Below are 27,929 nucleotides of genomic sequence, written 5' to 3' on the forward strand. Positions count from 1 at the left end.
CATCCCAGAGAGTCCTCCAAGTGGTTCTGGCATAACACGCAGGTGATTTTGGCGTGTCTGGCAGGTTGTTCCGTTGTGCTTGGCAGGTGGTTCAGGCTTGGCCGGCAGGTGGTTCCAGACTGTCCAGGACGTGTTTCCAGCTTCTCCGGCAGGTGGTTCTGGTACGTCTGAGAGGTGGTTCCGCCATGGCTGGCAGGTGATTCCGGACCGTCCCCAGGTGGTTCTGGCATAGCCAGCAGTTGATATTGGCCTGTCCGGCAGGTGGTTCCAGCGAGTCGAACAGGTGGCTCCGGCGTGCTCGGCAGGTGGTTCCGGTCTGTCCGGTAGGTGATTCCGGCGTGTCCGGCACGTGCTTCCGGCACGTCTGAGAGGTGGTTCCGGCATGCGCGACAGGTGATTTCGGAGTGTCCGCCAGGTGGTTCTGGCGTACCCGGCAGGTGATTTTGGCGTGTGCGGCAGGTGTTTCTGGCGAGTCGAGCAGGTGGCTCCGGCATGCTCGGCAGGTGCTTCCGGCGTCTCCGGCACGTGGTTCTGGTGTGTCTGAGAGCTGGTTCCGGCATGTCCAGCAGATGATTCCGGAGTGTCCGCCAAGTGGTTCTGGCATACCCGGCTGGTGATTTGGGCATGTCAGGTAGGTGGTTCCGGGGAGTCGAGCAGGTGGCTCCGGCGTGCTCGGCAGGTTGTTCAGACGGGTCTGGCAGGTGTTTTCCGTCTGTTCGGGGTGTGGTTCCAGCATCTCATGCACATGGTTCTGGCACGTCTGAGATGTGGTTCCGGCCGGCCCGACAGGTGTTTCCACAGTGTCCGCCAAGTGGTACTGGCGTAGTTGGCAGGTGATTTTGGCATGACCGGCAGGTGGTTCCAGCAAGCCCGGCAGGTGATTCCGAAGTGTTCCCCAACTGGTTGTGGCCTAGCCGGCAGGTGATTTTTGCGTGTCCGGCAGGTGGTTCTGGCGAGTCGAGCAGGTGGTTCCGGCGTGCTCGGCAGGTGCTTCCGGGGTCATTGGCACGTGGTTCTGGCATATCTGAGAGGTGGTTCCGGCATGCCCGGCAGGTGATTCCGGAGTGTTCGCCAAGTGTTTCCGGCGTAGCCGGCAGGTGAGTTTGCATGTCCAGCGGTCGTTCCGGCGGGTCGAGCCGGTGGTTCCGGCGTGTCCGGCAGGTGGTTCCGGTCTGTCCGGCAGGTGGTTCTGTGGTGTCCGGCACGAGGTTCAGTCTGAGAGGCTGTGCCGGCATGCCCCTCACGTGATTCCGGCTTGTCCCCGAAGTGGTGCTGGTGTAGCGGGCAGGTGATTTTGGCGTGTCCGGCAGGTGGTTCAGGCGAGTTGAGCAGGTGGTTGCGACGTGCTCGGCAGGTGCTTCCGGCGTCTCCGGCACGTGTTTCTGGCACATCTGACTGGTGGTTCCAGCATGCCCAAAAGTTGATTCCGGTCTGTCCGGTAGGTGGTTCCGGCGTGCACGGCACGTGGTTCTGGTACGTGTCAGAGGTGGTTGCGTATGCCCAACAGGTGATTCCGGACTGTCCGCCACGTGCTTCTGGCACGTCTGAGAGGTGGTTCCAACATGCCCGGCAGGTCATTTCGGAGAGTCGTCCAAGTGGTTCTGGCGTAGCCCGCAGGTGATTTTGGTGTGTCTGGCAGGTGGTTCCGCCGTGCTCGGCAGGTGGTTCAGGCATGGCCGTCACGTGGTTCCAGTCTGTCCAGGACGTGTTTCCAGCTTCTCCGGCAGGTGGTTCAGGTACGTCTGAGAGGTGGTTCTGCCATGGCTGGCAGGTGATCCCGGACTGTCCCCCAGGTGGTTCTGGCATAGCCAGCAGTTGATATTGGCCTGTCCGGCAGGTGGTTCCAGCGAGTTGAACAGGTGGCTCCGGTGTTCTTGGCAGGTGGTTCCGGTCTGTCCAGTAGGTGTTTCCGGCGTGTCTGGCACGTGCTTCCGGCATGCGCGGCAGGTGATTCCGTAGTGTCCGCCAGGTGGTTCTGGCATACCCGGCAGGTGATTTTGGCGTGTCCGGCAGGTGTTTCTGGCGAGTCGAGCAGGTGGCTCCGGCATGCTCGGCAGGTGCTTCCGGCGTCTCCGGCACTTGGTTGTGGTGTGTCTGGGAGCTGGTTCCGGCATGTCCGGCAGATGATTCCGGAGTGTCCGCCAAGTGGTTCTGGCATACCCAGCAGGTGATTTTGGCGTGTCAGGGAGGTGGTACGGGTGAGTCGAGCAGGTGGTTCCGGCGTGCTCGGCAGGTGGTTCAGGCGGTTCTGGCAGGTGGTATCCGTCTGCTCGGGGTGTGGTTCCAGCATCTCATGAACACGTTTCTGGCACGTCTGAGATGTGGTTCCAGCCGGCCCGACAGGTGTTTCCGCAGTGTCCGCCAAGCGGTTCTGGCGTAGTTGGCAGGTGATTTTGGCATGACTGGCAGGTGGTTCCAGCAAGCCTGGCAGGTGATTCCAAAGTGTTCACCAACTGGTTGTGGCGTAGCCGGCAGGTGTTTTTTGCGTGATCGGCAGGTGGTTCTGGCGAGTCGAGCAGGTGGTTCCGGCGTGCTCGGCTGGTGCTTCCGGGGTCATTGGCACAGGGTTCTGGCATGTCTGATAGGTGGTTCCTGCATGCCCGGCAAGTGATTCCGGAGTGTTCGCCAAGTGGTTCTGGCATAGTCGGCAGGTGATTTTGGCATGTCCGGCAGGTGGTTCAGGCGAGTTGAGCAGGTGGTTCCAACGTGCTTGGCAGGTGCTTCCGGCGTCTCCGGCACGTGTTTCTGGCACATCTGACAGGTGGTTCCGGCATGCCCGAAAGGTGATTCCGGTCTGTCCGGTAGGTGGTTCCAGCCTGCACGGCATGTGGTTCTGGTACGTCTCAGAGGTGGTTGTGCATGCCCAACAGGTGATTCCGGACTGTCCGCCACATGGTTCTGGCACGTCTGAGAGGTGGTTCCGGCATGCCCGGCAGGTCATCCCAGAGAGTCCTCCAAGTGGTTCTGGCATAACACGCAGGTGATTTTGGCGTGTCTGGCAGGTTGTTCCGTTGTGCTTGGCAGGTGGTTCAGGCTTGGCCGGCAGGTGGTTCCAGACTGTCCAGGACGTGTTTCCAGCTTCTCCGGCAGGTGGTTCTGGTACGTCTGAGAGGTGGTTCCGCCATGGCTGGCAGGTGATTCCGGACCGTCCCCAGGTGGTTCTGGCATAGCCAGCAGTTGATATTGGCCTGTCCGGCAGGTGGTTCCAGCGAGTCGAACAGGTGGCTCCGGCGTGCTCGGCAGGTGGTTCCGGTCTGTCCGGTAGGTGATTCCGGCGTGTCCGGCACGTGCTTCCGGCACGTCTGAGAGGTGGTTCCGGCATGCGCGACAGGTGATTTCGGAGTGTCCGCCAGGTGGTTCTGGCGTACCCGGCAGGTGATTTTGGCGTGTGCGGCAGGTGTTTCTGGCGAGTCGAGCAGGTGGCTCCGGCATGCTCGGCAGGTGCTTCCGGCGTCTCCGGCACGTGGTTCTGGTGTGTCTGAGAGCTGGTTCCGGCATGTCCAGCAGATGATTCCGGAGTGTCCGCCAAGTGGTTCTGGCATACCCGGCTGGTGATTTCGGCATGTCAGGTAGGTGGTTCCGGCGAGTCGAGCAGGTGGCTCCGGCGTGCTCGGCAGGTTGTTCAGACGGGTCTGGCAGGTGTTTTCCGTCTGTTCGGGGTGTGGTTCCAGCATCTCATGCACATGGTTCTGGCACGTCTGAGATGTGGTTCCGGCCGGCCCGACAGGTGTTTCCACAGTGTCCGCCAAGTGGTACTGGCGTAGTTGGCAGGTGATTTTGGCATGACCGGCAGGTGGTTCCAGCAAGCCCGGCAGGTGATTCCGAAGTGTTCCCCAACTGGTTGTGGCGTAGCCGGCAGGTGATTTTTGCGTGTCCGGCAGGTGGTTCTGGCGAGTCGAGCAGGTGGTTCCGGCGTGCTCGGCAGGTGCTTCCGGGGTCATTGGCACGTGGTTCTGGCATATCTGAGAGGTGGTTCCGGCATGCCCGGCAGGTGATTCCGGAGTGTTCGCCAAGTGTTTCCGGCGTAGCCGGCAGGTGATTTTGCATGTCGAGCGGTCGTTCCGGCGGGTCGAGCCAGTGGTTCCGGCGTGTGCGGCAGGTGGTTCCGGTCTGTCCGGCAGGTGGTTCTGTGGTGTCCGGCACGAGGTTCAGTCTGAGAGGCTGTGCCGGCATGCCCCTCACGTGATTCCGGCTTGTCCCCGAAGTGGTGCTGGTGTAGCGGGCAGGTGATTTTGGCGTGTCCGGCAGGTGGTTCAGGCGAGTTGAGCAGGTGGTTGCGACGTGCTCTGCAGGTGCTTCCGGCGTCTCCGGCACGTGTTTCTGGCACATCTGACTGGTGGTTCCAGCATGCCCAAAAGTTGATTCCGGTCTGTCCGGTAGGTTTTTCCGGCGTGCACGGCACGTGGTTCTGGTACGTGTCAGAGGTGGTTGCGTATGCCCAACAGGTGATTCCGGACTGTCCGCCACATGCTTCTGGCACGTCTGAGAGGTGGTTCCAACATGCCCGGCAGGTCATTTCGGAGAGTCGTCCAAGTGGTACTGGCGTAGCCCGCAGGTGATTTTGGTGTGTCTGGCAGGTGGTTCCGCCGTGCTCGGCAGGTGGTTCAGGCATGGCCGTCACGTGGTTCCAGTCTGTCCAGGACGTGTTTCCAGCTTCTCCGGCAGGTGGTTCAGGTACGTCTGAGAGGTGGTTCTGCCATGGCTGGCAGGTGATCCCGGACCGTCCCCCAGGTGGTTCTGGCATAGCCAGCAGTTGATATTGGCCTGTCCGGCAGGTGGTTCCAGCGAGTCGAACAGGTGGCTCCGGCGTGCTCGGCAGGTGGTTCCGGTCTGTCCGGTAGGTGATTCCGGCGTGTCCGGCACGTGCTTCCGGCACGTCTGAGAGGTGGTTCCGGCATGCGCGACAGGTGATTTCGGAGTGTCCGCCAGGTGGTTCTGGCGTACCCGGCAGGTGATTTTGGCGTGTCCGGCAGGTGTTTCTGGCGAGTCGAGCAGGTGGCTCCGGCATGCTCGGCAGGTGCTTCCGGCGTCTCCGGCACGTGGTTCTGGTGTGTCTGAGAGCTGGTTCCGGCATGTCCGGCAGATGATTCCTGAGTGTCCGCCAAGTGGTTCTGGCATACCCGGCTGGTGATTTGGGCATGTCAGGTAGGTGGTTCCGGCAAGTCGAGCAGGTGGCTCCGGCGTGCTCGGCAGGTTGTTCAGACGGGTCTGGCAGGTGTTTTCCGTCTGTTCAGGGTGTGGTTCCAGCATCTCATGCACATGGTTCTGGCACGTCTGAGATGTGGTTCCGGCCGGCCCGACAGGTGTTTCCACAGTGTCCGCCAAGTGGTACTGGCGTAGTTGGCAGGTGATTTTGGCATGACCGGCAGGTGGTTCCAGCAAGCCCGGCAGGTGATTCCGAAGTGTTCCCCAACTGGTTGTGGCGTAGCCGGCAGGTGATTTTTGCGTGTCCGGCAGGTGGTTCTGGCGAGTCGAGCAGGTGGTTCCGGCGTGCTTGGCAGGTGCTTCCGGGGTCATTGGCACGTGGTTCTGGCATATCTGAGAGGTGGTTCCGGCATGCCCGGCAGGTGATTCCGGAGTGTTCGCCAAGTGTTTCCGGCGTAGCCGGCAGGTGAGTTTGCATGTCCAGCGGTCGTTCCGGCGGGTCGAGCCGGTGGTTCCGGCGTGACCGGCAGGTGGTTCCGGTCTGTCCGGCAGGTGGTTCTGTGGTGTCCGGCACGAGGTTCAGTCTGAGAGGCTGTGCCGGCATGCCCCTCACGTGATTCCGGCTTGTCCCCGAAGTGGTGCTGGTGTAGCGGGCAGGTGATTTTGGCGTGTCCGGCAGGTGGTTCAGGCGAGTTGAGCAGGTGGTTGCGACGTGCTCGGCAGGTGCTTCCGGCGTCTCTGGCACGTGTTTCTGGCACATATGACTGGTGGTTCCGGCATGCCCAAAAGTTGATTCCGGTCTGTCCGGTAGGTGGTTCCGGCGTGCACGGCACGTGGTTCTGGTACGTGTCAGAGGTGGTTGCGTATGCCCAACAGGTGATTCCAGACTGTCCGCCACGTGCTTCTGGCACGTCTGAGAGGTGGTTCCAACATGCCCGGCAGGTCATTTCGGAGAGTCGTCCAAGTGGTTCTGGCGTAGCCCGCAGGTGATTTCGGCGTGTCCGGCAGGTGGTTCCGCCGTGCTCGGCAGGTGGTTCAGGCATGGCCGTCACGTGGTTCCAGTCTGTCCAGGACGTGTTTCCAGCTTCTCCGGCAGGTGGTCAGGTACGTCTGAGAGGTGGTTCTGCCATGGCTGGCAGGTGATCCCGGACTGTCCCCCAGGTGGTTCTGGCATAGCCAGCAGTTGATATTGGCCTGTCCGGCAGGTGGTTCCAGCGAGTCGAACAGGTGGCTCCGGCGTTCTTGGCAGGTGGTTCCGGTCTGTCCGGTAGGTGTTTCCGGCGTGTCTGGCACGTGCTTCCGGCATGCGCGGCAGGTGATTCCGTAGTGTCCGCCAGGTGGTTCTGGCATACCCGGCAGGTGATTTTGGCGTGTCCGGCAGGTGTTTCTGGCGAGTCGAGCAGGTGGCTCCGGCATGCTCGGCAGGTGCTTCCGGCGTCTCCGGCACTTGGTTCTGGTGTGTCATGGAGCTGGTTCCGGCATGTCCGGCAGATGATTCCGGAGTGCCCGCCAAGTGGTTCTGGCATACCCGGCTGGTGATTTGGGCATGTCAGGTAGGTGGTTCCGGCGAGTCGAGCAGGTGGCTGCGGCGTGCTCGGCAGGTTGTTCAGACGGGTCTGGCAGGTGTTTTCTGTCTGTTCAGGGTGTGGTTCCAGCATCTCATGCGCATGGTTCTGGCACGTCTGAGATGTGGTTCCGGCCGGCCCGACAGGTGTTTCCACAGTGTCCGCCAAGTGGTACTGGCGTAGTTGGCAGGTGATTTTGGCATGACCGACAGGTGGTTCCAGCAAGCCCGGCAGGTGATTCCGAAGTGTTCCCCAACTCGTTGTGGCCTAGCCGGCAGGTGATTTTTGCATGTCCGGCAGGTGGTTCTGGCGAGTCAAGCAGGTGGTTCCGGCGTGCTCGGCAGGTGCTTCCGGGGTCATTGGCACGTGGTTCTGGCATATCTGAGAGGTGGTTCCGGCATGCCCGGCAGGTGATTCCGGAGTGTTCGCCAAGTGTTTCCGGCGTAGCCGGCAGGTGAGTTTGCATGTCCAGCGGTCGTTCCGGCGGGTCGAGCCGGTGGTTCCGGCGTGTCCGGCAGGTGGTTCCGGTCTGTCCGGCAGGTGGTTCTGTGGTGTCCGGCACGAGGTTCAGTCTGAGAGGCTGTGCCGGCATGCCCCTCACGTGATTCCGGCTTGTCCCCGAAGTGGTGCTGGTGTAGCGGGCAGGTGATTTTGGCGTGTCCGGCAGGTGGTTCAGGCGAGTTGAGCAGGTGGTTGCGACGTGCTCGGCAGGTGCTTCCGGCGTCTCCGGCACGTGTTTCTGGCACATCTGACTGGTGGTTCCGGCATGCCCGAAAGTTGATTCCGGTCTGTCCGGTAGGTCGATCCGGTGTGCACGGCACGTGGTTGTGGTACGTCTCATATGTGGTTGCGTATGCCCAACAGGGGATTCCGGACTGTCCGCCACGTGCTTCTGGCACGTCTGAGGGGTGGTTCCAACATGCCCGGCAGGTCATTTCGGAGAGTCGTCCAAGTGGTTCTGGCGTAGCCCGCAGGTGATTTTGGCGTGTCCGGCAGGTGGTTCCGCCGTGCTCGGCAGGTGGTTCAGGCATGGCCGTCACGTGGTTCCAGTCTGTCCAGGACGTGTTTCCAGCTTCTCCGGCAGGTGGTTCTGGTACGTCTCAGTGGTGGTTCCGCCATGGCTGGCAGGTGATCCTGGACTGTCCCCCAGGTGGTTCTGGCATAGCCAGCAGTTGATATTGGACTGTCCGGCAGGTGTTTCTGGCGAGTCGAGCAGGTGGCTCCGGCATGCTGGGCAGGTGCTTCCGGTCTGTCCGGTAGGTGTTTGCGGCGTGTCTGGCACGTGCTTCCGGCATGCGCGGCAGGTGATTCCGTAGTGTCCGCCAGGTGGTTCTGGCATACCCGGCAGGTGATTTTGGCGTGTCCGGCAGGTGTTTCTGTCGAGTCGAGCAGGTGGCTCTGGCGTGCTCGGCAGGTGGTTCCGGTCTGTCCGGTAGGTGATTCCGGCGTGTCCGGCACGTGCTTCCGGCACGTCTGAGAGGTGGTTCCGGCATGCGCGACAGGTGATTTCGGAGTGTCCGCCAGGTGGTTCTGGCGTACCCGGCAGGTGATTTTGGCGTGTCCGGCAGGTGTTTCTGGTGAGTCGAGCAGGTGGCTCCGGCATGCTCGGCAGGTGCTTCCGGCATCTCCCCCACGTGGTTCTGGTGTGTCTGAGAGCTGGTTCCGGCATGTCCGGCAGATGATTCCGGAGTGTCCGCCAAGTGGTTCTGGCATACCCGGCTGGTGATTTGGGCATGTCAGGTAGGTGGTTCCGGCGAGTCGAGCAGGTGGCTCCGGCGTGCTCGGCAGGTTGTTCAGACGGGTCTGGCAGGTGTTTTCCGTCTGTTCGGGGTGTGGTTCCAGCATCTCATGCAGATGGTTCTGGCACGTCTGAGATGTGGTTCCGGCCGGCCCGACAGGTGTTTCCACAGTGTCCGCCAAGTGGTACTGGCGTAGTTGGCAGGTGATTTTGGCATGACCGGCAGGTGGTTCCAGCAAGCCCGGCAGATGATTCCGAAGTGTTCCCCAACTGGTTGTGGCGTAGCCGGCAAGTGATTTTGGCGTGTCCGGCAGGTGGTTCTGGCGAGTCGAGCAGGTGGTTCCGGCGTGCTCGGCAGGTGCTTCCGGGGTCATTGGCACGTGGTTCTGGCATATCTGAGAGGTGGTTCCGGCATGCCCGGCAGTTGATTCCGGAGTGTTCGCCAAGTGTTTCCGGCGTAGCCGGCAGGTGATTTTGCACGGCCAGCGGTCGTTCCGGCGGGTCGAGCCGGTGGTTCCGGCGTGTCCGGCAGGTGGTTCCGGTCTGTCCGGCAGGTGGTTCTGTGGTTTCCGGCACGAGGTTCAGTCTGAGAGGCTGTGCCGGCATGCCCCTCACGTGATTCCGGCTTGTCCCCGAAGTGGTGCTGGTGTAGCGGGCAGGTGATTTTGGCGTGTCCGGCAGGTGATTCCGCCGTGCTCGGCAGGTGGTTCAGGCATGGCCGTCACGTGGTTCCAGTCTGTCCAGGACGTGTTTCCAGCTTCTCCAGCAGGTGGTTCTGGTACGTCTGAGATGTGGTTCCGCCATGGCTTGCAGGTGATCCCGGACTGTCCCCCAGGTGGTTCTGGCATACCCAGCAGTTGATATTGGCCTGTCCGGCAGGTGGTTCCAGCGAGTCGAACAGGTTGCTCCGGCGTTCTTGGCAGGTGGTTCCGGTCTGTCCGGTAGGTGTTTCCGGCGTGTCTGGCACGTGCTTCCGGCACGTCTGAGAGGTGGTTCCGGCATGCGCGGCAGGTGATTCCGTAGTGTCCGCCAGGTGGTTGTGGCGTACCCGGCAGGTGATTTTGGCGTGTCCGGCAGGTGTTTCTGGCGAGTCGAGCAGGTGGCTCCGGCATGCTCGGCAGGTGCTTCCGGCGTCTCCGGCACTTGGTTCTGGTGTGTCTGAGAGCTGGTTCCGGCACGTCCGGCAGATGATTCCGGAGTGTCCGCCAAGTGGTTCTGGCACACCCAGCAGGTGATTTTGGCGTGTCAGGGAGGTGGTACCGGTGAGTCGAGCAGGTGTCTCCGGCATGCTCAGCAGGTGGTTCAGGCGGTTCTGGCAGGTGGTATCCGTCTGTTCGGGGTGTGGTTCCAGCATCTCATGAACACGTTTCTGGCACGTCTGAGATGTGGTTCCAGCCGGCCCGACAGGTGTTTCCACAGTGTCCGCCAAGCGGTTCTGGCTTAGTTGGCAGGTGATTTTGGCATGACCGGCAGGTGGTTCCAGCAAGCCTGGCACGTGATTCCAAAGTGTTCACCAACTGGTTGTGGCGTAGCCGGCAGGTGATTTTTGCGTGATTGGCAGGTGGTTCTGGCGAGTCGAGCTGAAGGTTCCGGCGTGCTCGGCTGGTGCTTCCGGGGTCATTGGCACGGGGTTCTGGCATGTCTGAGAGGTGGTTCCTGCATGCCCGGCAAGTGATTGCGGAGTGTTCGCCAAGTGGTTCTGGCATAGTCGGCAGGTGATTTTGGCATGTCCGGCAGGTGGTTCAGGCGAGTTGAGCAGGTGGTTCCAACGTGCTTGGCAGGTGCTTCCGGCGTCTCCGGCACGTGTTTCTGGCACATCTGACAGGTGGTTCCGGCATGCCCGAAAGGTGATTCCGGTCTGTCCGGTAGGTGGTTCCAGCCTGCACGGCATGTGGTTCTGGTACGTCTCAGAGGTGGTTGCGCATGCCCAACAGGTGATTCCGGACTGTCCGCCACATGGTTCTGGCACGTCTGAGAGGTGGTTCCGGCATGCCCGGCAGGTCATCCCAGAGAGTCCTCCAAGTGGTTCTGGCATAACACGCAGGTGATTTTGGCGTGTCTGGCAGGTTGTTCCGTTGTGCTTGGCAGGTGGTTCAGGCTTGGCCGGCAGGTGGTTCCTGACTGTCCAGGACGTGTTTCCAGCTTCTCCGGCAGGTGGTTCTGGTACGTCTGAGAGGTGGTTCCGCCGTGGCTGGCAGGTGATTCCGGACGGTCCCGCAGGTGGTTCTGGCATAGCCAGCAGTTGATATTGGCCTGTCCGGCAGGTGGTTCCAGCGAGTCGAACAGGTGGTTCCGGCGTTCTCGGCAGGTGGTTCCGGTCTGTCCGGTAGGTGATTCCGGCGTGTCCGGCACGTGCTTCCGGCACGTCTTAGAGGTGGTTCTGGCATGAGTGACAGGTGATTTCGGAGTGTCCGCCAGGTGGTTCTGGCGTGTCCGGCAGGTCATTTTGGCGTGTCCGGCAGGTGTTTCTGGCGAGTCGAGCAGGTGGCTCCGGCATGCTCGGCAGGTGCTTCCGGCGTCTCCGGCATGTGGTTCTGGTGTGTCTGAGAGCTGGTTCCGGCATGTCCGGCAGATGATTCCGGAGTGTCCGCCAAGTGGTTCTGGCATACCCGGCTGGTGATTTGGGCATGTCAGGTAGGTGGTTCCGGCGAGTCGAGCAGGTGGCTCCGGCGTGCTCGGCAGGTTGTTCAGACGGGTCTGGCAGGTGTTTTCCGTCTGTTCGGGGTGTGGTTCCAGCATCTCATGCACATGGTTCTGGCACGTCTGAGATGTGGTTCCGGCCGGCCCGACAGGTGTTTCCACAGTGTCCGCCAAGTGGTACTGGCGTAGTTGGCAGGTGATTTTGGCATGACCAGCAGGTGGTTCCAGCAAGGCTGGCAGGTGATTCCAAAGTGTTCACCAACTGGTTGTGGCGTAGCCGGCAGGTGATTTTTGCGTGATCGGCAGGTGGTTCTGGCGAGTCGAGCAGGTGGTTCCGGCGTGCTCGGCTGGTGCTTCCGGGGTCATTGGCACGGGGTTCTGGCATGTCTGAGAGGTGGTTCCTGCATGCCCGGCAAGTGATTCCGGAGTGTTCGCCAAGTGGTTCTGGCATACGCGGCAGGTGATTTTGGCATGTCCGGCAGGTGGTTCAGGCGAGTTGAGCAGGTGGTTCCAACGTGCTTGGCAGGTGCTTCCGGCGTCTCCGGCACGTGTTTCTGGCACATCTGACAGGTGGTTCCGGCATGCCCAAAGGTTGATTCCGGTCTGTCCGGTAGGTGGTTCCGGCGTGCACTGCACGTGGTTTTGGTACGTGTCAGAGGTGGTTGCGTATGCCCAACAGGTTATTCCGGACTGTCCGCCACATGGTTCTGGCACGTCTGAGATGTGGTTCCAGCCGGCCCGACAGGTGTTTCCGCAGTGTCCGCCAAGCGGTTCTGGCGTAGTTGGCAGGTGATTTTGGCATGACTGGCAGGTGGTTCCAGCAAGCCTGGCAGGTGATTCCAAAGTGTTCACCAACTGGTTGTGGCGTAGCCGGCAGGTGATTTTTACGTGATCGGCAGGTGGTTCTGGTGAGTCGAGCAGGTGGTTCCGGCGTGCTCGGCTGGTGCTTCCGGGGTCATTGGCACGTGGTTCTGGCATATCTGAGAGGTGGTTCCGGCATGCCCGGCAGGTGATTCCGGAGTGTTCGCCAAGTGTTTCCGGCGTAGCCGGCTGGTGATTTTGCACGTCCAGCAGTCGTTCCGGCGGGTCGAGCCGGTGGTTCCGGCGTGTCCGGCAGGTGGTTCCGGTCTGTCCGGCAGGTGGTTCTGTGGTGTCCGGCACGAGGTTCAGTCTGAGAGGCTGTGCCGGCATGCCCCTCACGTGATTCCAGCTTGTCCCCGAAGTGGTGCTGGTGTAGCGGGCAGGTGATTTTGGCGTTCCGGCAGGTGGTTCAGGCGAGTTGAGCAGGTGGTTGCGACGTGCTCGGCAGGTGCTTCCGGCGTCTCCGGCACGTCTTTCTGGCACATCTGACTGGTGGTTCCGGCATGCCCAAAGGTTGATTCCGGTCGGTCCGGTAGGTGGTTACGGCGTGCACGGCACGTGGTTTTGGTACGTGTCAGAGGTGGTTGCGTATGCCCAACAGGTTATTCCGGACTGTCCGCCACATGGTTCTGGCACGTCTGAGATGTGTTTCCAGCCGGCCCGACAGGTGTTTCTGCAGTGTCCGCCAAGCGGTTTTGGCGTAGTTGGCAGGTGATTTTGGCGTGTCTGGCAGGTTGTTCCGTTGTGCTTGGCAGGTGGTTCAGGCTTGGCCGGCAGGTGGTTCCAGACTGTCCAGGACGTGTTTCCAGCTTCTCCGGCAGGTGGTTCTGGTACGTCTGAGAGGTGGTTCCGCCAGGGCTGGCAGGTGATTCCGGACCGTCCCCCAGGTGGTTCTGGCATAGCCAGCAGTTGATATTGGCCTGTCCGGCAGGTGGTTCCAGCGAGTCGAACAGGTGGCTCCGGCGTGCTCGTCAGGTGGTTCCGGTCTGTCCGGTAGGTGATTCCGGCGTGTCCGGCACGTGCTTCCGGCACGTCTGAGAGGTGGTTCCGGCATGAGCGACAGGTGATTTCGGAGTGTCCGCCAGGTGGTTCTGGCGTACCCGGCAGGTGATTTTGGCGTGTCCGGCAGGTGTTTCTGGCGAGTCGAGCTGGTGGCTCCGGCATGCTCGGCAGGTGCTTCCGGCGTCTCCGGCACGTGGTTCTGCTGTGTCTGAGAGCTAGTTCCGGCATGTCCGGCAGATGATTCCGGAGTGTCCGCCAAGTGGTTCTGGCATACCCGGCTGGTGATTTGGGCATGTCAGGTAGGTGGTTCTGGCGAGTCGAGCAGGTGGCTCCGGCGTGCTCGGCAGGTTGTTCAGACGGGTCTGGCAGGTGTTTTCCGTCTGTTCGGGGTGTGGTTCCAGCATCTCATGCACATGGTTCTGGCACGTCTGAGATGTGGTTCCGGCCGGCCCGACAGGTGTTTCCACAGTGTCCGCCAAGTGGTACTGGCGTAGTTGGCAGGTGATTTTGGCATGACCGGCAGGTGGTTCCAGCAAGCCCGGCAGGTGATTCCGAAGTGTTCCCCGACTGGTTGTGGCGTAGCCGGCAGGTGATTTTTGCGTGTCCGGCAGGTGGTTCTGGCGAGTCGAGCAGGTGGTTCCGGCGTGCTCGGCAGGTGCTTCCGGGGTCATTGGCACGTGGTTCTGGCATATCTGAGAGGTGGTTCCGGCATGCCCGGCAGGTGATTCCGGAGTGATCGCCAAGTGTTTCCGGAGTAGCCGGCAGGTGAGTTTGCATGTCCAGCGGTCGTTCCGGCGGGTCGAGCCGGTGGTACCGGCGTGTCCGGCAGGTGGTTCCGGTCTGTCCGGCAGGTGGTTCTGTGGTGTCTGGCACGAGGTTCAGTCTGAGAGGCTGTGCCGGCATGCCCCTCACGTGATTCCGGCTTGTCCCCGAAGTGGTGCTGGTGTAGCGGGCAGGTGATTTTGGCGTGTCCGGCAGGTGGTTCAGGCGAGTTGAGCAGGTGGTTGCGACGTGCTCGGCAGGTGCTTCCGGCGTCTCCGGCACGTGTTTCTGGCACATCTGACTGGTGGTTCCGGCATGCCCAAAAGTTGATTCCGGTCTGTCCGGTAGGTGGTTCCGGCGTGCACGGCACGTGGTTCTGGTACGTGTCAGAGGTGGTTGCGTATGCCCAACAGGTGATTCCGGACTGTCCGCCACGTGCTTCTGGCACGTCTGAGTGGTGGTTCCAACATGCCCGGCAGGTCATTTCGGAGAGTCGCCCAAGTGGTTCTGGCGTAGCCCGCAGGTGATATTGGCGTGTCCGGCAGGTGGTTCCGCCGAGCTCGGCAGGTGCTTCAGCCATGGCCGTCACGTGGTTCCAGTCTGTCCAGGACGTGTTTCCAGCTTCTCCGGCACGTGGTTCTGGTAGGTCTCAGAGGTGGTTCCGCCATGGCTGGCAGGTGATCCCGGACTGTCCCCCAGGTGGTTCTGGCATAGCCAGCAGTTGATATTGGCCTGTCCGGCAGGTGGTTCCAGCGAGTCGAACAGGTTGCTCCGGCGTTCTTGGCAGGTGGTTCCGGTCTGTCCGGTAGGTGTTTCCGGCGTGTCTGGCACGTGCTTCCGGCACGTCTCAGAGGTGGTTCCGCCATGGCTGGCAGGTGATTCTGTAGTGTCCGCCAGGTGGTTCTGGCATACACGGCAGGTGATTTTGGCGTGTCCGGCAGGTGTTTCTGGGAGTCCAGCAGGTGGCTCCGGCATGCTCGGCAGGTGCTTCCGGCGTCTCCGGCACTTGGTTCTGGTGTGTCTGAGAGCTGGTTCCGGCATGTCCGGCAGATGATTCCGGAGTGTCCGCCAAGTGGTTCTGGCATACTCAGCAGGTGATTTTGGCATGTCAGGGAGGTGGTACCGGTGAGTCGAGCAGGTGGTTCTGGCGTGCTCGGCAGTTGGTTCAGGCGGTTCTGGCAGGTGGTATCTGTCTGTTCGGGGTGTGGTTCCAGAATCTCATGAACACGTTTCTGGCACGTCTGAGATGTGGTTCCAGTCGGCCCGACAGGTGTTTCCGCAGTGTCCGCCAAGCGGTTCTGGCGTAGTTGGCAGGTGATTTTGGCATGACTGGCAGGTGGTTCCAGCAAGCCTGGCAGGTGATTCCAAAGTGTTCACCAACTGGTTGTGGCGTAGCCGGCAGGTGATTTTTGCGTGATCGGCAGGTGGTTCTGGCGAGTCGAGCAGGTGGTTCCGGCGTGCTCGGCTGGTGCTTCCGGGGTCATTGGCACGGGGTTCTGGCATGTCTGAGAGGTGGTTCCTGCATGCCCGGCAAGTGATTGCGGAGTGTTCGCCAAGTGGTTCTGGCATAGTCGGCAGGTGATTTTGGCATGTCCGGCAGGTGGTTCAGGCGAGTTGAGCAGGTGGTTCCAACGTGCTTGGCAGGTGCTTCCGGCGTCTCCGGCACGTGTTTCTGGCACATCTGACAGGTGGTTCCGGCATGCCCGAAAGGTGATTCCGGTCTGTCCGGTAGGTGGTTCCAGCCTGCACGGCATGTGGTTCTGGTACGTCTCAGAGGTGGTTGCGCATGCCCAACAGGTGATTCCGGACTGTCCGCCACATGGTTCTGGCACGTCTGAGAGGTGGTTCCGGCATGCCCGGCAGGTCATCCCAGAGAGTCCTCCAAGTGGTTCTGGCATAACACGCAGGTGATTTTGGCGTGTCTGGCAGGTTGTTCCGTTGTGCTTGGCAGGTGGTTCAGGCTTGGCCGGCAGGTGGTTCCTGACTGTCCAGGACGTGTTTCCAGCTTCTCCGGCAGGTGGTTCTGGTACGTCTGAGAGGTGGTTCCGCCGTGGCTGGCAGGTGATTCCGGACCGTCCCGCAGGTGGTTCTGGCATAGCCAGCAGTTGATATTGGCCTGTCCGGCAGGTGGTTCCAGCGAGTCGAACAGGTGGTTCCGGCGTTCTCGGCAGGTGGTTCCGGTCTGTCCGGTAGGTGATTCCGGCGTGTCCGGCACGTGCTTCCGGCACGTCTTAGAGTTGGTTCTGGCATGAGTGACAGGTGATTTCGGAGTGTCCGCCAGGTGGTTCTGGCGTGTCCGGCAGGTCATTTTGGCGTGTCCGGCAGGTGTTTCTGGCGAGTCGAGCAGGTGGCTCCGGCATGCTCGGCAGGTGCTTCCGGCGTCTCCGGCATGTGGTTCTGGTGTGTCTGAGAGCTGGTTCCGGCATGTCCGGCAGATGATTCCGGAGTGTCCGCCAAGTGGTTCTGGCATACCCGGCTGGTGATTTGGGCATGTCAGGTAGGTGGTTCCGGCGAGTCGAGCAGGTGGCTCCGGCGTGCTCGGCAGGTTGTTCAGACGGGTCTGGCAGGTGTTTTCCGTCTGTTCGGGGTGTGGTTCCAGCATCTCATGCACATGGTTCTGGCACGTCTGAGATGTGGTTCCGGCCGGCCCGACAGGTGTTTCCACAGTGTCCGCCAAGTGGTACTGGCGTAGTTGGCAGGTGATTTTGGCATGACCGGCAGGTGGTTCCAGCAAGGCTGGCAGGTGATTCCAAAGTGTTCACCAACTGGTTGTGGCGTAGCCGGCAGGTGATTTTTGCGTGATCGGCAGGTGGTTCTGGCGAGTCGAGCAGGTGGTTCCGGCGTGCTCGGCTGGTGCTTCCGGGGTCATTGGCACGGGGTTCTGGCATGTCTGAGAGGTGGTTCCTGCATGCCCGGCAAGTGATTCCGGAGTGTTCGCCAAGTGGTTCTGGCATACGCGGCAGGTGATTTTGGCATGTCCGGCAGGTGGTTCAGGCGAGTTGAGCAGGTGGTTCCAACGTGCTTGGCAGGTGCTTCCGGCGTCTCCGGCACGTGTTTCTGGCACATCTGACAGGTGGTTCCGGCATGCCCAAAGGTTGATTCCGGTCTGTCCGGTAGGTGGTTCCGGCGTGCACTGCACGTGGTTTTGGTACGTGTCAGAGGTGGTTGCGTATGCCCAACAGGTTATTCCGGACTGTTCGCCACATGGTTCTGGCACGTCTGAGATGTGGTTCCAGCCGGCCCGACAGGTGTTTCCGCAGTGTCCGCCAAGCGGTTCTGGCGTAGTTGGCAGGTGATTTTGGCATGACTGGCAGGTGGTTCCAGCAAGCCTGGCAGGTGATTCCAAAGTGTTCACCAACTGGTTGTGGCGTAGCCGGCAGGTGATTTTTACGTGATCGGCAGGTGGTTCTGGTGAGTCGAGCAGGTGGTTCCGGCGTGCTCGGCTGGTGCTTCCGGGGTCATTGGCACGTGGTTCTGGCATATCTGAGAGGTGGTTCCGGCATGCCCGGCAGGTGATTCCGGAGTGTTCGCCAAGTGTTTCCGGCGTAGCCGGCTGGTGATTTTGCACGTCCAGCAGTCGTTCCGGCGGGTCGAGCCGGTGGTTCCGGCGTGTCCGGCAGGTGGTTCCGGTCTGTCCGGCAGGTGGTTCTGTGGTGTCCGGCACGAGGTTCAGTCTGAGAGGCTGTGCCGGCATGCCCCTCACGTGATTCCAGCTTGTCCCCGAAGTGGTGCTGGTGTAGCGGGCAGGTGATTTTGGCGTTCCGGCAGGTGGTTCAGGCGAGTTGAGCAGGTGGTTGCGACGTGCTCGGCAGGTGCTTCCGGCGTCTCTGGCACGTGTTTCTGGCACATCTGACTGGTGGTTCCGGCATGCCCAAAGGTTGATTCCGGTCTGTCCGGTAGGTGGTTACGGCGTGCACGGCACGAGGTTTTGGTACGTGTCAGAGGTGGTTGCGTATGCCCAACAGGTTATTCCGGACTGTCCGCCACATGGTTCTGGCACGTCTGAGATGTGTTTCCAGCCGGCCCGACAGGTGTTTCTGCAGTGTCCGCCAAGCGGTTCTGGCGTAGTTGGCAGGTGATTTTGGCGTGTCTGGCAGGTTGTTCCGTTGTGCTTGGCAGGTGGTTCAGGCTTGGCCGGCAGGTGGTTCCAGACTGTCCAGGACGTGTTTCCAGCTTCTCCGGCAGGTGGTTCTGGTACGTCTGAGAGGTGGTTCCGCCAGGGCTGGCAGGTGATTCCGGACCGTCCCCCAGGTGGTTCTGGCATAGCCAGCAGTTGATATTGGCCTGTCCGGCAGGTGGTTCCAGCGAGTCGAACAGGTGGCTCCGGCGTGCTCGTCAGGTGGTTCCGGTCTGTCCGGTAGGTGATTCCGGCGTGTCCGGCACGTGCTTCCGGCACGTCTGAGAGGTGGTTCCGGCATGAGCGACAGGTGATTTCGGAGTGTCCGCCAGGTGGTTCTGGCGTACCCGGCAGGTGATTTTGGCGTGTCCGGCAGGTGTTTCTGGCGAGTCGAGCTGGTGGCTCCGGCATGCTCGGCAGGTGCTTCCGGCGTCTCCGGCACGTGGTTCTGCTGTGTCTGAGAGCTGGTTCCGGCATGTCCGGCAGATGATTCCGGAGTGTCCGCCAAGTGGTTCTGGCATACCCGGCTGGTGATTTGGGCATGTCAGGTAGGTGGTTCTGGCGAGTCGAGCAGGTGGCTCCGGCGTGCTCGGCAGGTTGTTCAGACGGGTCTGGCAGGTGTTTTCCGTCTGTTCGGGGTGTGGTTCCAGCATCTCATGCACATGGTTCTGGCACGTCTGAGATGTGGTTCCGGCCGGCCCGACAGGTGTTTCCACAGTGTCCGCCAAGTGGTACTGGCGTAGTTGGCAGGTGATTTTGGCATGACCGGCAGGTGGTTCCCCCAAGCCCGGCAGGTGATTCCGAAGTGTTCCCCGACTGGTTGTGGCGTAGCCGGCAGGTGATTTTTGCGTGTCCGGCAGGTGGTTCTGGCGAGTCGAGCAGGTGGTTCCGGCGTGCTCGGCAGGTGCTTCCGGGGTCATTGGCACGTGGTTCTGGCATATCTGAGAGGTGGTTCCGGCATGCCCGGCAGGTGATTCCGGAGTGATCGCCAAGTGTTTCCGGAGTAGCCGGCAGGTGAGTTTGCATGTCCAGCGGTCGTTCCGGCGGGTCGAGCCGGTGGTACCGGCGTGTCCGGCAGGTGGTTCCGGTCTGTCCGGCAGGTGGTTCTGTGGTGTCTGGCACGAGGTTCAGTCTGAGAGGCTGTGCCGGCATGCCCCTCACGTGATTCCGGCTTGTCCCCGAAGTGGTGCTGGTGTAGCGGGCAGGTGATTTTGGCGTGTCCGGCAGGTGGTTCAGGCGAGTTGAGCAGGTGGTTGCGACGTGCTCGGCAGGTGCTTCCGGCGTCTCCGGCACGTGTTTCTGGCACATCTGACTGGTGGTTCCGGCATGCCCAAAAGTTGATTCCGGTCTGTCCGGTAGGTGGTTCCGGCGTGCACGGCACGTGGTTCTGGTACGTGTCAGAGGTGGTTGCGTATGCCCAACAGGTGATTCCGGACTGTCCGCCACGTGCTTCTGGCACGTCTGAGTGGTGGTTCCAACATGCCCGGCAGGTCATTTCGGAGAGTCGCCCAAGTGGTTCTGGCGTAGCCCGCAGGTGATATTGGCGTGTCCGGCAGGTGGTTCCGCCGAGCTCGGCAGGTGCTTCAGCCATGGCCGTCACGTGGTTCCAGTCTGTCCAGGACGTGTTTCCAGCTTCTCCGGCACGTGGTTCTGGTACGTCTCAGAGGTGGTTCCGCCATGGCTGGCAGGTGATCCCGGACTGTCCCCCAGGTGGTTCTGGCATAGCCAGCAGTTGATATTGGCCTGTCCGGCAGGTGGTTCCAGCGAGTCGAACAGGTTGCTCCGGCGTTCTTGGCAGGTGGTTCCGGTCTGTCCGGTAGGTGTTTCCGGCGTGTCTGGCACGTGCTTCCGGCACGTCTCAGAGGTGGTTCCGCCATGGCTGGCAGGTGATTCCGTAGTGTCCGCCAGGTGGTTCTGGCATACACGGCAGGTGATTTTGGCGTGTCCGGCAGGTGTTTCTGGGAGTCCAGCAGGTGGCTCCGGCATGCTCGGCAGGTGCTTCCGGCGTCTCCGGCACTTGGTTCTGGTGTGTCTGAGAGCTGGTTCCGGCATGTCCGGCAGATGATTCCGGAGTGTCCGCCAAGTGGTTCTGGCATACTCAGCAGGTGATTTTGGCATGTCAGGGAGGTGGTACCGGTGAGTCGAGCAGGTGGTTCTGGCGTGCTCGGCAGTTGGTTCAGGCGGTTCTGGCAGGTGGTATCTGTCTGTTCGGGGTGTGGTTCCAGAATCTCATGAACACGTTTCTGGCACGTCTGAGATGTGGTTCCAGTCGGCCCGACAGGTGTTTCCGCAGTGTCCGCCAAGCGGTTCTGGCGTAGTTGGCAGGTGATTTTGGCATGACTGGCAGGTGGTTCCAGCAAGCCTGGCAGGTGATTCCAAAGTGTTCACCAACTGGTTGTGGCGTAGCCGGCAGGTGATTTTTGCGTGATCGGCAGGTGGTTCTGGCGAGTCGAGCAGGTGGTTCCGGCGTGCTCGGCTGGTGCTTCCGGGGTCATTGGCACGGGGTTCTGGCATGTCTGAGAGGTGGTTCCTGCATGCCCGGCAAGTGATTGCGGAGTGTTCGCCAAGTGGTTCTGGCATAGTCGGCAGGTGATTTTGGCATGTCCGGCAGGTGGTTCAGGCGAGTTGAGCAGGTGGTTCCAACGTGTTTGGCAGGTGCTTCCGGCGTCTCCGGCACGTGTTTCTGGCACATCTGACAGGTGGTTCCGGCATGCCCGAAAGGTGATTCCGGTCTGTCCGGTAGGTGGTTCCAGCCTGCACGGCATGTGGTTCTGGTACGTCTCAGAGGTGGTTGCGCATGCCCAACAGGTGATTCCGGACTGTCCGCCACATGGTTCTGGCACGTCTGAGAGGTGGTTCCGGCATGCCCGGCAGGTCATCCCAGAGAGTCCTCCAAGTGGTTCTGGCATAACACGCAGGTGATTTTGGCGTGTCTGGCAGGTTGTTCCGTTGTGCTTGGCAGGTGGTTCAGGCTTGGCCGGCAGGTGGTTCCAGACTCTCCAGGACGTGTTTCCAGCTTCTCCGGCAGGTGGTTCTGGTACGTCTGAGAGGTGGTTCCGCCAGGGCTGGCAGGTGATTCCGGACCGTCCCCCAGGTGGTTCTGGCATAGCCAGCAGTTGATATTGGCCTGTCCGGCATGTGGTTCCAGCGAGTCGAACAGGTGGCTCCGGCGTCCTCAGCAGGTGGTTCCGGTCTGTCCGGTAGGTGATTCCATCGTGTCCGGCACGTGGTTCTGGTGTGTCTGAGAGCTGGTTCCGGCATGTCCGGCAGATGATTCCGGAGTGTCCGCCAAGTGGTTCTGGCATACCCGGCTGGTGATTTTGGCATGTCAGGTAGGTGGTTCCGGCGAGTCGAGCAGGTGCCTCCGGCGTGCTCGGCAGGTTGTTCAGACGGGTCTGGCAGGTGTTTTCCGTCTGTTCGGGGTGTGGTTCCAGCATCTCATGCACATGGTTCTGGCACGTCTGAGATGTGGTTCCAGCCGGCCCGACAGGTGTTTCCACAGTGTCCGCCAAGTGGTACTGGCGTAGTTGGCAGGTGATTTTGGCATGACCGGCAGGTGGTTCCAGCAAGCCCGGCAGGTGATTCCGAAGTGTTCCCCGACTGGTTGTGGCGTAGCCGGCAGGTGATTTTTGCGTGTCCGGCAGGTGGTTCTGGCGAGTCGAGCAGGTGGTTCCGGCGTGCTCGGCAGGTGCTTCCGGGGTCATTGGCACGTGGTTCTGGCATATCTCAGAGGTGGTTCCGGCATGCCCGGCAGGTGATTCCGGAGTGTTCGCCAAGTGTTTCCGGCGTAGCCGGCAGGTGATTTTGCACGGCCAGCGGTCGTTCCGGCGGGTCGAGCCGGTGGTTCCGGCGTGTCCGGCAGGTGGTTCCAGTCTGTCCGGCAGGTGGTTCTGTGGTTTCCTGCACGAGGTTCAGTCTGAGGGGCTGTGCCGGCATGCCCCTCACGTGATTCCGGCTTGTCCCCGAAGTGGTGCTGGTGTAGCGGGCAGGTGATTTTGGCGTGTCCGTCAGGTGATTCCGCCGTGCTCGGCAGGTGGTTCAGGCATGGCCGTCACGTGGTTCCAGTCTGTCCAGGACGTGTTTCCAGCTTCTCCGGCAGGTGGTTCTGGTACGTCTGAGATGTGGTTCCGCCATGGCTGGCAGGTGATCCCGGAGTGACCCCAGGTGGTTCTGGCATACCCAGCAGTTGATATTGGCCTGTCCGGCAGGTGGTTCCAGCGAGTCGAACAGGTTGCTCCGGCGTTCTTGGCAGGTGGTTCCGGTCTGTCCGGTAGGTGTTTCCGGCGTGTCTGGCACGTGCTTCCGGCACGTCTGAGAGGTGGTTCCGGCATGCGCGGCAGGTGATTCCGTAGTGTCCGCCAGGTGGTTGTGGCGTACCCGGCAGGTGATTTTTGCGTGTCCGGCAGGTGTTTCTGGCGAGTCGAGCAGGTGGCTCCGGCATGCTCGGCAGGTGCTTCCGGCGTCTCCGGCACTTGGTTCTGGTGTGTCTGAGAGCTGGTTCCGGCATGTCCGGCAGATGATTCCGGAGTGTCCGCCAAGTGGTTCTGGCATACCCAGCAGGTGATTTTGGCGTGTCAGGGAGGTGGTACCGGTGAGTCGAGCAGGTGTTTCCGGCGTGCTCGGCAGGTGGTTCAGGCGGTTCTGGCAGGTGGTATCCGTCTGTTCGGGGTGTGGTTCCAGCATCTCATGAACACGTTTCTGGCACGTCTGAGATGTGGTTCCAGCCGGCCCGACAGGTGTTTCCGCAGTGTCCGCCAAGCGGTTCTGGCGTACTTGGCAGGTGATTTTGGCATGACTGGCAGGTGGTTCCAGCAAGCCTGGCAGGTGATTCCAAAGTGTTCACCAACTGGTTGTGGCGTAGCCGGCAGGTGATTTTTGCGTGATCGGCAGGTGGTTCTGGCGAGTCGAGCAGGTGGTTCCGGCGTGCTCGGCTGGCGCTTCCGGGGTCATTGGCACGGGGTTCTGGCATGTCTGAGAGGTGGTTCCTGCATGCCCGGCAAGTGATTCCGGAGTGTTCGCCAAGTGGTTCTGGCATAGTCGGCAGGTGATTTTGGCATGTCCGGCAGGTGGTTCAGGCGAGTTGAGCAGGTGGTTCCAACGTGCTTGGCAGGTGCTTCCGGCGTCTCCGGCACGTGTTTCTGGCACATCTGACAGGTGGTTCCGGCATGCCCGAAAGGTTATTCCGGTCTGTCCGGTAGGTGGTTCCAGCCTGCACGGCATGTGGTTCTGGTACGTCTCAACGGTGGTTGCGCATGCCCAACAGGTGATTCCGGACTGTCCGCCACATGGTTCTGGCACGTCTGAGAGGTGGTTCCGGCATGCCCGGCAGGTCATCCCAGAGAGTCCTCCAAGTGGTTCTGGCATAACACGCAGGTGATTTTGGCGTGTCTGGCAGGTTGTTCTGTTGTGCTTGGCAGGTGGTTCAGGCTTGGCCTGCAGGTGGTTCCAGACTGTCCAGGACGTGTTTCCAGCTTCTCCGGCAGGTGGTTCTGGTACGTCTGAGAGGTGGTTCCGCCAGGGCTGGCAGGCGATTCCGGACCGTCCCCCAGGTGGTTCTGGCATAGCCAGCAGTTGATATTGGCCTGTCCGGCAGGTGGTTCCAGCGAGTCGAACAGGTGGCTCCGGCGTGCTCGGCAGGTGGTTCCGGTCTGTCCGGTAGGTGATTCCGGCGTGTCCGGCACGTGCTTCCGGCACGTCTGAGAGGTGGTTCCGGCATGCGCGACAGGTGATTTCGGAGTGTCCGCCAGGTGGTTCTGGCGTACCCGGCAGGTGATTTTGGCGTGTCCGGCAGGTGTTTCTGGCGAGTCGAGCTGGTGGCTCCGGCATGCTCGGCAGGTGCTTCCGGCGTCTCCGGCACGTGGTTCTGCTGTGTCTGAGAGCTGGTTCCGGCATGTCCGGCAGATGATTCCGGAGTGTCCGCCAAGTGGTTCTGGCATACCCGGCTAGTGATTTGGGCATGTCAGGTAGGTGGTTCCGGCGAGTCGAGCAGGTGGCTCCGGCGTGCTCGGCAGGTTGTTCAGACGTGTCTGGCAGGTGTTTTCCGTCTGTTCGGGGTGTGTTTCCAGCATCTCATGCACATGGTTCTGGCACGTCTGAGATGTGGTTCCGGCCGGCCCGACAGGTGTTTCCACAGTGTCCGCCAAGTGGTACTGGCGTAGTTGGCAGGTGATTTTGGCATGACCGGCAGGTGGTTCCAGCAAGCCCGGCAGGTGATTCCGAAGTGTTCCCCGACTGGTTGTGGCGTAGACGGCAGGTGATTTTTGCGTGTCCGGCAGGTGGTTCTGGCGAGTCGAGCAGGTGGTTCCGGCGTGCTCGGCAGGTGCTTCCGGGGTCATTGGCACGTGGTTCTGGCATATCTGAGAGGTGGTTCCGGCATGCCCGGCAGGTGATTCCGGAGTGTTCGCCAAGTGTTTCCGGTGTAGCCGGCAGGTGAGTTTGCATGTCCAGCGGTCGTTCCAGCGGGTCGAGCCGGTGGTACTGGCGTGTCCGGCAGGTGGTTCCCGTCTGTCCTGCAGGTGGTTCTGTGGTGTCCGGCATGAGGTTCAGTCTGAGAGGCTGTGCCGGCATGCCCCTCACGTGATTCCGGCTTGTCCCCGAAGTGGTGCTGGTGTAGCGGGCAGGTGATTTTGGCGTGTCCGGCAGGTGGTTCAGGCGAGTTGAGCAGGTGGTTGCGACGTGCTCGGCAGGTGCTTCCGGCGTCTCCGGCACGTGTTTCTGTCACATCTCACTGGTGGTTCCGGCATGCCCAAAAGTTGATTCCGGTCTGTCCGGTAGGTGGTTCCGGCGTGCACGGCACCTGGTTCTGGTACGTGTCAGAGGTGGTTGCGTATGCCCAACAGGTGATTCCGGACTGTCCGCCACGTGCTTCTGGCACGTCTGAGTGGTGGTTCCAACATGCCCGGCAGGTCATTTCGGAGAGTCGCCCAAGTGGTTCTGGCGTAGCCCGCAGGTGATTTTGGCGTGTCCGGCAGGTGGTTCCGCCGTGCTCGGCAGGTGGTTCAGGCATGGCCGTCACGTGGTTCCAGTCTGTCCAGGACGTGTTTCCAGCTTCTCCGGCAGGTGGTTCTGGTACGTCTGAGAGGTGGTTCCGCCATGGCTGGCAGGTGATCCCGGACTGTCCCCCAGGTGGTTCTGGCATAGCCAGCAGTTGATATTGGCCTGTCCGGCAGGTGGTTCCAGCGAGTCGAACAGGTGGCTCCGGCGTTCTTGGCAGGTGGTTCCGGTCTGTACGGTAGGTGTTTCCGGCGTATCTGGCACGTGCTTCCGGCACGTCTCAGAGGTGGTTCCGCCATGGCTGGCAGGTGATTCCGTAGTGTCCGCCAGGTGGTTCTGGCATACCCGGCAGGTGATTTTGGCGTGTCCGGCAGGTGTTTCTGGGAGTCCAGCAGGTGGCTCCGGCATGCTCGGCAGGTGCTTCCGGCGTCTCCGGCACTTGGTTCTGGTGTGTCTGAGAGCTGGTTCCGGCATGTCCGGCAGATGATTCCGGAGTGTCCGCCAAGTGGTTCTGGCATACCCAGCAGGTGATTTTGGCGTGTCAGGGAGGTGGTACCGGTGAGTCGAGCAGGTGGTTCCGGCGTGCTCGGCAGTTGGTTCAGGCGGTTCTGGCAGGTGGTATCTGTCTGTTCGGGGTGTGGTTCCAGAATCTCATGAACACGTTTCTGGCACGTCTGAGATGTGGTTCCAGTCGGCCCGACAGGTGTTTCCGCAGTGTCCGCCAAGCGGTTCTGGCGTAGTTGGCAGGTGATTTTGGCATGACTGGCAGGTGGTTCCAGCAAGCCTGGCAGGTGATTCCAAAGTGTTCACCAACTGGTTGTGGCGTAGCCGGCAGGTGATTTTTGCGTGATCGGCAGGTGGTTCTGGCGAGTCGAGCAGGTGGTTCCGGCGTGCTCGGCTGGTGCTTCCGGGGTCATTGGCACGGGGTTCTGGCATGTCTGAGAGGTGGTTCCTGCATGCCCGGCAAGTGATTGCGGAGTGTTCGCCAAGTGGTTCTGGCATAGTCGGCAGGTGATTTTGGCATGTCCGGCAGGTGGTTCAGGCGAGTTGAGCAGGTGGTTCCAACGTGTTTGGCAGGTGCTTCCGGCGTCTCCGGCACGTGTTTCTGGCACATCTGACAGGTGGTTCCGGCATGCCCGAAAGGTGATTCCGGTCTGTCCGGTAGGTGGTTCCAGCCTGCACGGCATGTGGTTCTGGTACGTCTCAGAGGTGGTTGCGCATGCCCAACAGGTGATTCCGGACTGTCCGCCACATGGTTCTGGCACGTCTGAGAGGTGGTTCCGGCATGCCCGGCAGGTCATCCCAGAGAGTCCTCCAAGTGGTTCTGGCATAACACGCAGGTGATTTTGGCGTGTCTGGCAGGTTGTTCCGTTGTGCTTGGCAGGTGGTTCAGGCTTGGCCGGCAGGTGGTTCCAGACTCTCCAGGACGTGTTTCCAGCTTCTCCGGCAGGTGGTTCTGGTACGTCTGAGAGGTGGTTCCGCCAGGGCTGGCAGGTGATTCCGGACCGTCCCCCAGGTGGTTCTGGCATAGCCAGCAGTTGATATTGGCCTGTCCGGCATGTGGTTCCAGCGAGTCGAACAGGTGGCTCCGGCGTCCTCAGCAGGTGGTTCCGGTCTGTCCGGTAGGTGATTCCATCGTGTCCGGCACGTGGTTCTGGTGTGTCTGAGAGCTGGTTCCGGCATGTCCGGCAGATGATTCCGGAGTGTCCGCCAAGTGGTTCTGGCATACCCGGCTGGTGATTTTGGCATGTCAGGTAGGTGGTTCCGGCGAGTCGAGCAGGTGCCTCCGGCGTGCTCGGCAGGTTGTTCAGACGGGTCTGGCAGGTGTTTTCCGTCTGTTCGGGGTGTGGTTCCAGCATCTCATGCACATGGTTCTGGCACGTCTGAGATGTGGTTCCAGCCGGCCCGACAGGTGTTTCCACAGTGTCCGCCAAGTGGTACTGGCGTAGTTGGCAGGTGATTTTGGCATGACCGGCAGGTGGTTCCAGCAAGCCCGGCAGGTGATTCCGAAGTGTTCCCCGACTGGTTGTGGCGTAGCCGGCAGGTGATTTTTGCGTGTCCGGCAGGTGGTTCTGGCGAGTCGAGCAGGTGGTTCCGGCGTGCTCGGCAGGTGCTTCCGGGGTCATTGGCACGTGGTTCTGGCATATCTCAGAGGTGGTTCCGGCATGCCCGGCAGGTGATTCCGGAGTGTTCGCCAAGTGTTTCCGGCGTAGCCGGCAGGTGATTTTGCACGGCCAGCGGTCGTTCCGGCGGGTCGAGCCGGTGGTTCCGGCGTGTCCGGCAGGTGGTTCCAGTCTGTCCGGCAGGTGGTTCTGTGGTTTCCTGCACGAGGTTCAGTCTGAGGGGCTGTGCCGGCATGCCCCTCACGTGATTCCGGCTTGTCCCCGAAGTGGTGCTGGTGTAGCGGGCAGGTGATTTTGGCGTGTCCGGCAGGTGCTTCCGCCGTGCTCGGCAGGTGGTTCAGGCATGGCCGTCACGTGGTTCCAGTCTGTCCAGGACGTGTTTCCAGCTTCTCCGGCAGGTGGTTCTGGTACGTCTGAGATGTGGTTCCGCCATGGCTGGCAGGTGATCCCGGAGTGACCCCAGGTGGTTCTGGCATACCCAGCAGTTGATATTGGCCTGTCCGGCAGGTGGTTCCAGCGAGTCGAACAGGTTGCTCCGGCGTTCTTGGCAGGTGGTTCCGGTCTGTCCGGTAGGTGTTTCCGGCGTGTCTGGCACGTGCTTCCGGCACGTCTGAGAGGTGGTTCCGGCATGCGCGGCAGGTGATTCCGTAGTGTCCGCCAGGTGGTTGTGGCGTACCCGGCAGGTGATTTTTGCGTGTCCGGCAGGTGTTTCTGGCGAGTCGAGCAGGTGGCTCCGGCATGCTCGGCAGGTGCTTCCGGCGTCTCCGGCACTTGGTTCTGGTGTGTCTGAGAGCTGGTTCCGGCATGTCCGGCAGATGATTCCGGAGTGTCCGCCAAGTGGTTCTGGCATACCCAGCAGGTGATTTTGGCGTGTCAGGGAGGTGGTACCGGTGAGTCGAGCAGGTGTTTCCGGCGTGCTCGGCAGGTGGTTCAGGCGGTTCTGGCAGGTGGTATCCGTCTGTTCGGGGTGTGGTTCCAGCATC

The sequence above is a fragment of the Equus caballus genome, chromosome 17, assembly GCF_041296265.1.
Source record: "Equus caballus isolate H_3958 breed thoroughbred chromosome 17, TB-T2T, whole genome shotgun sequence".
Taxonomy (NCBI): domain Eukaryota; kingdom Metazoa; phylum Chordata; class Mammalia; order Perissodactyla; family Equidae; genus Equus; species Equus caballus.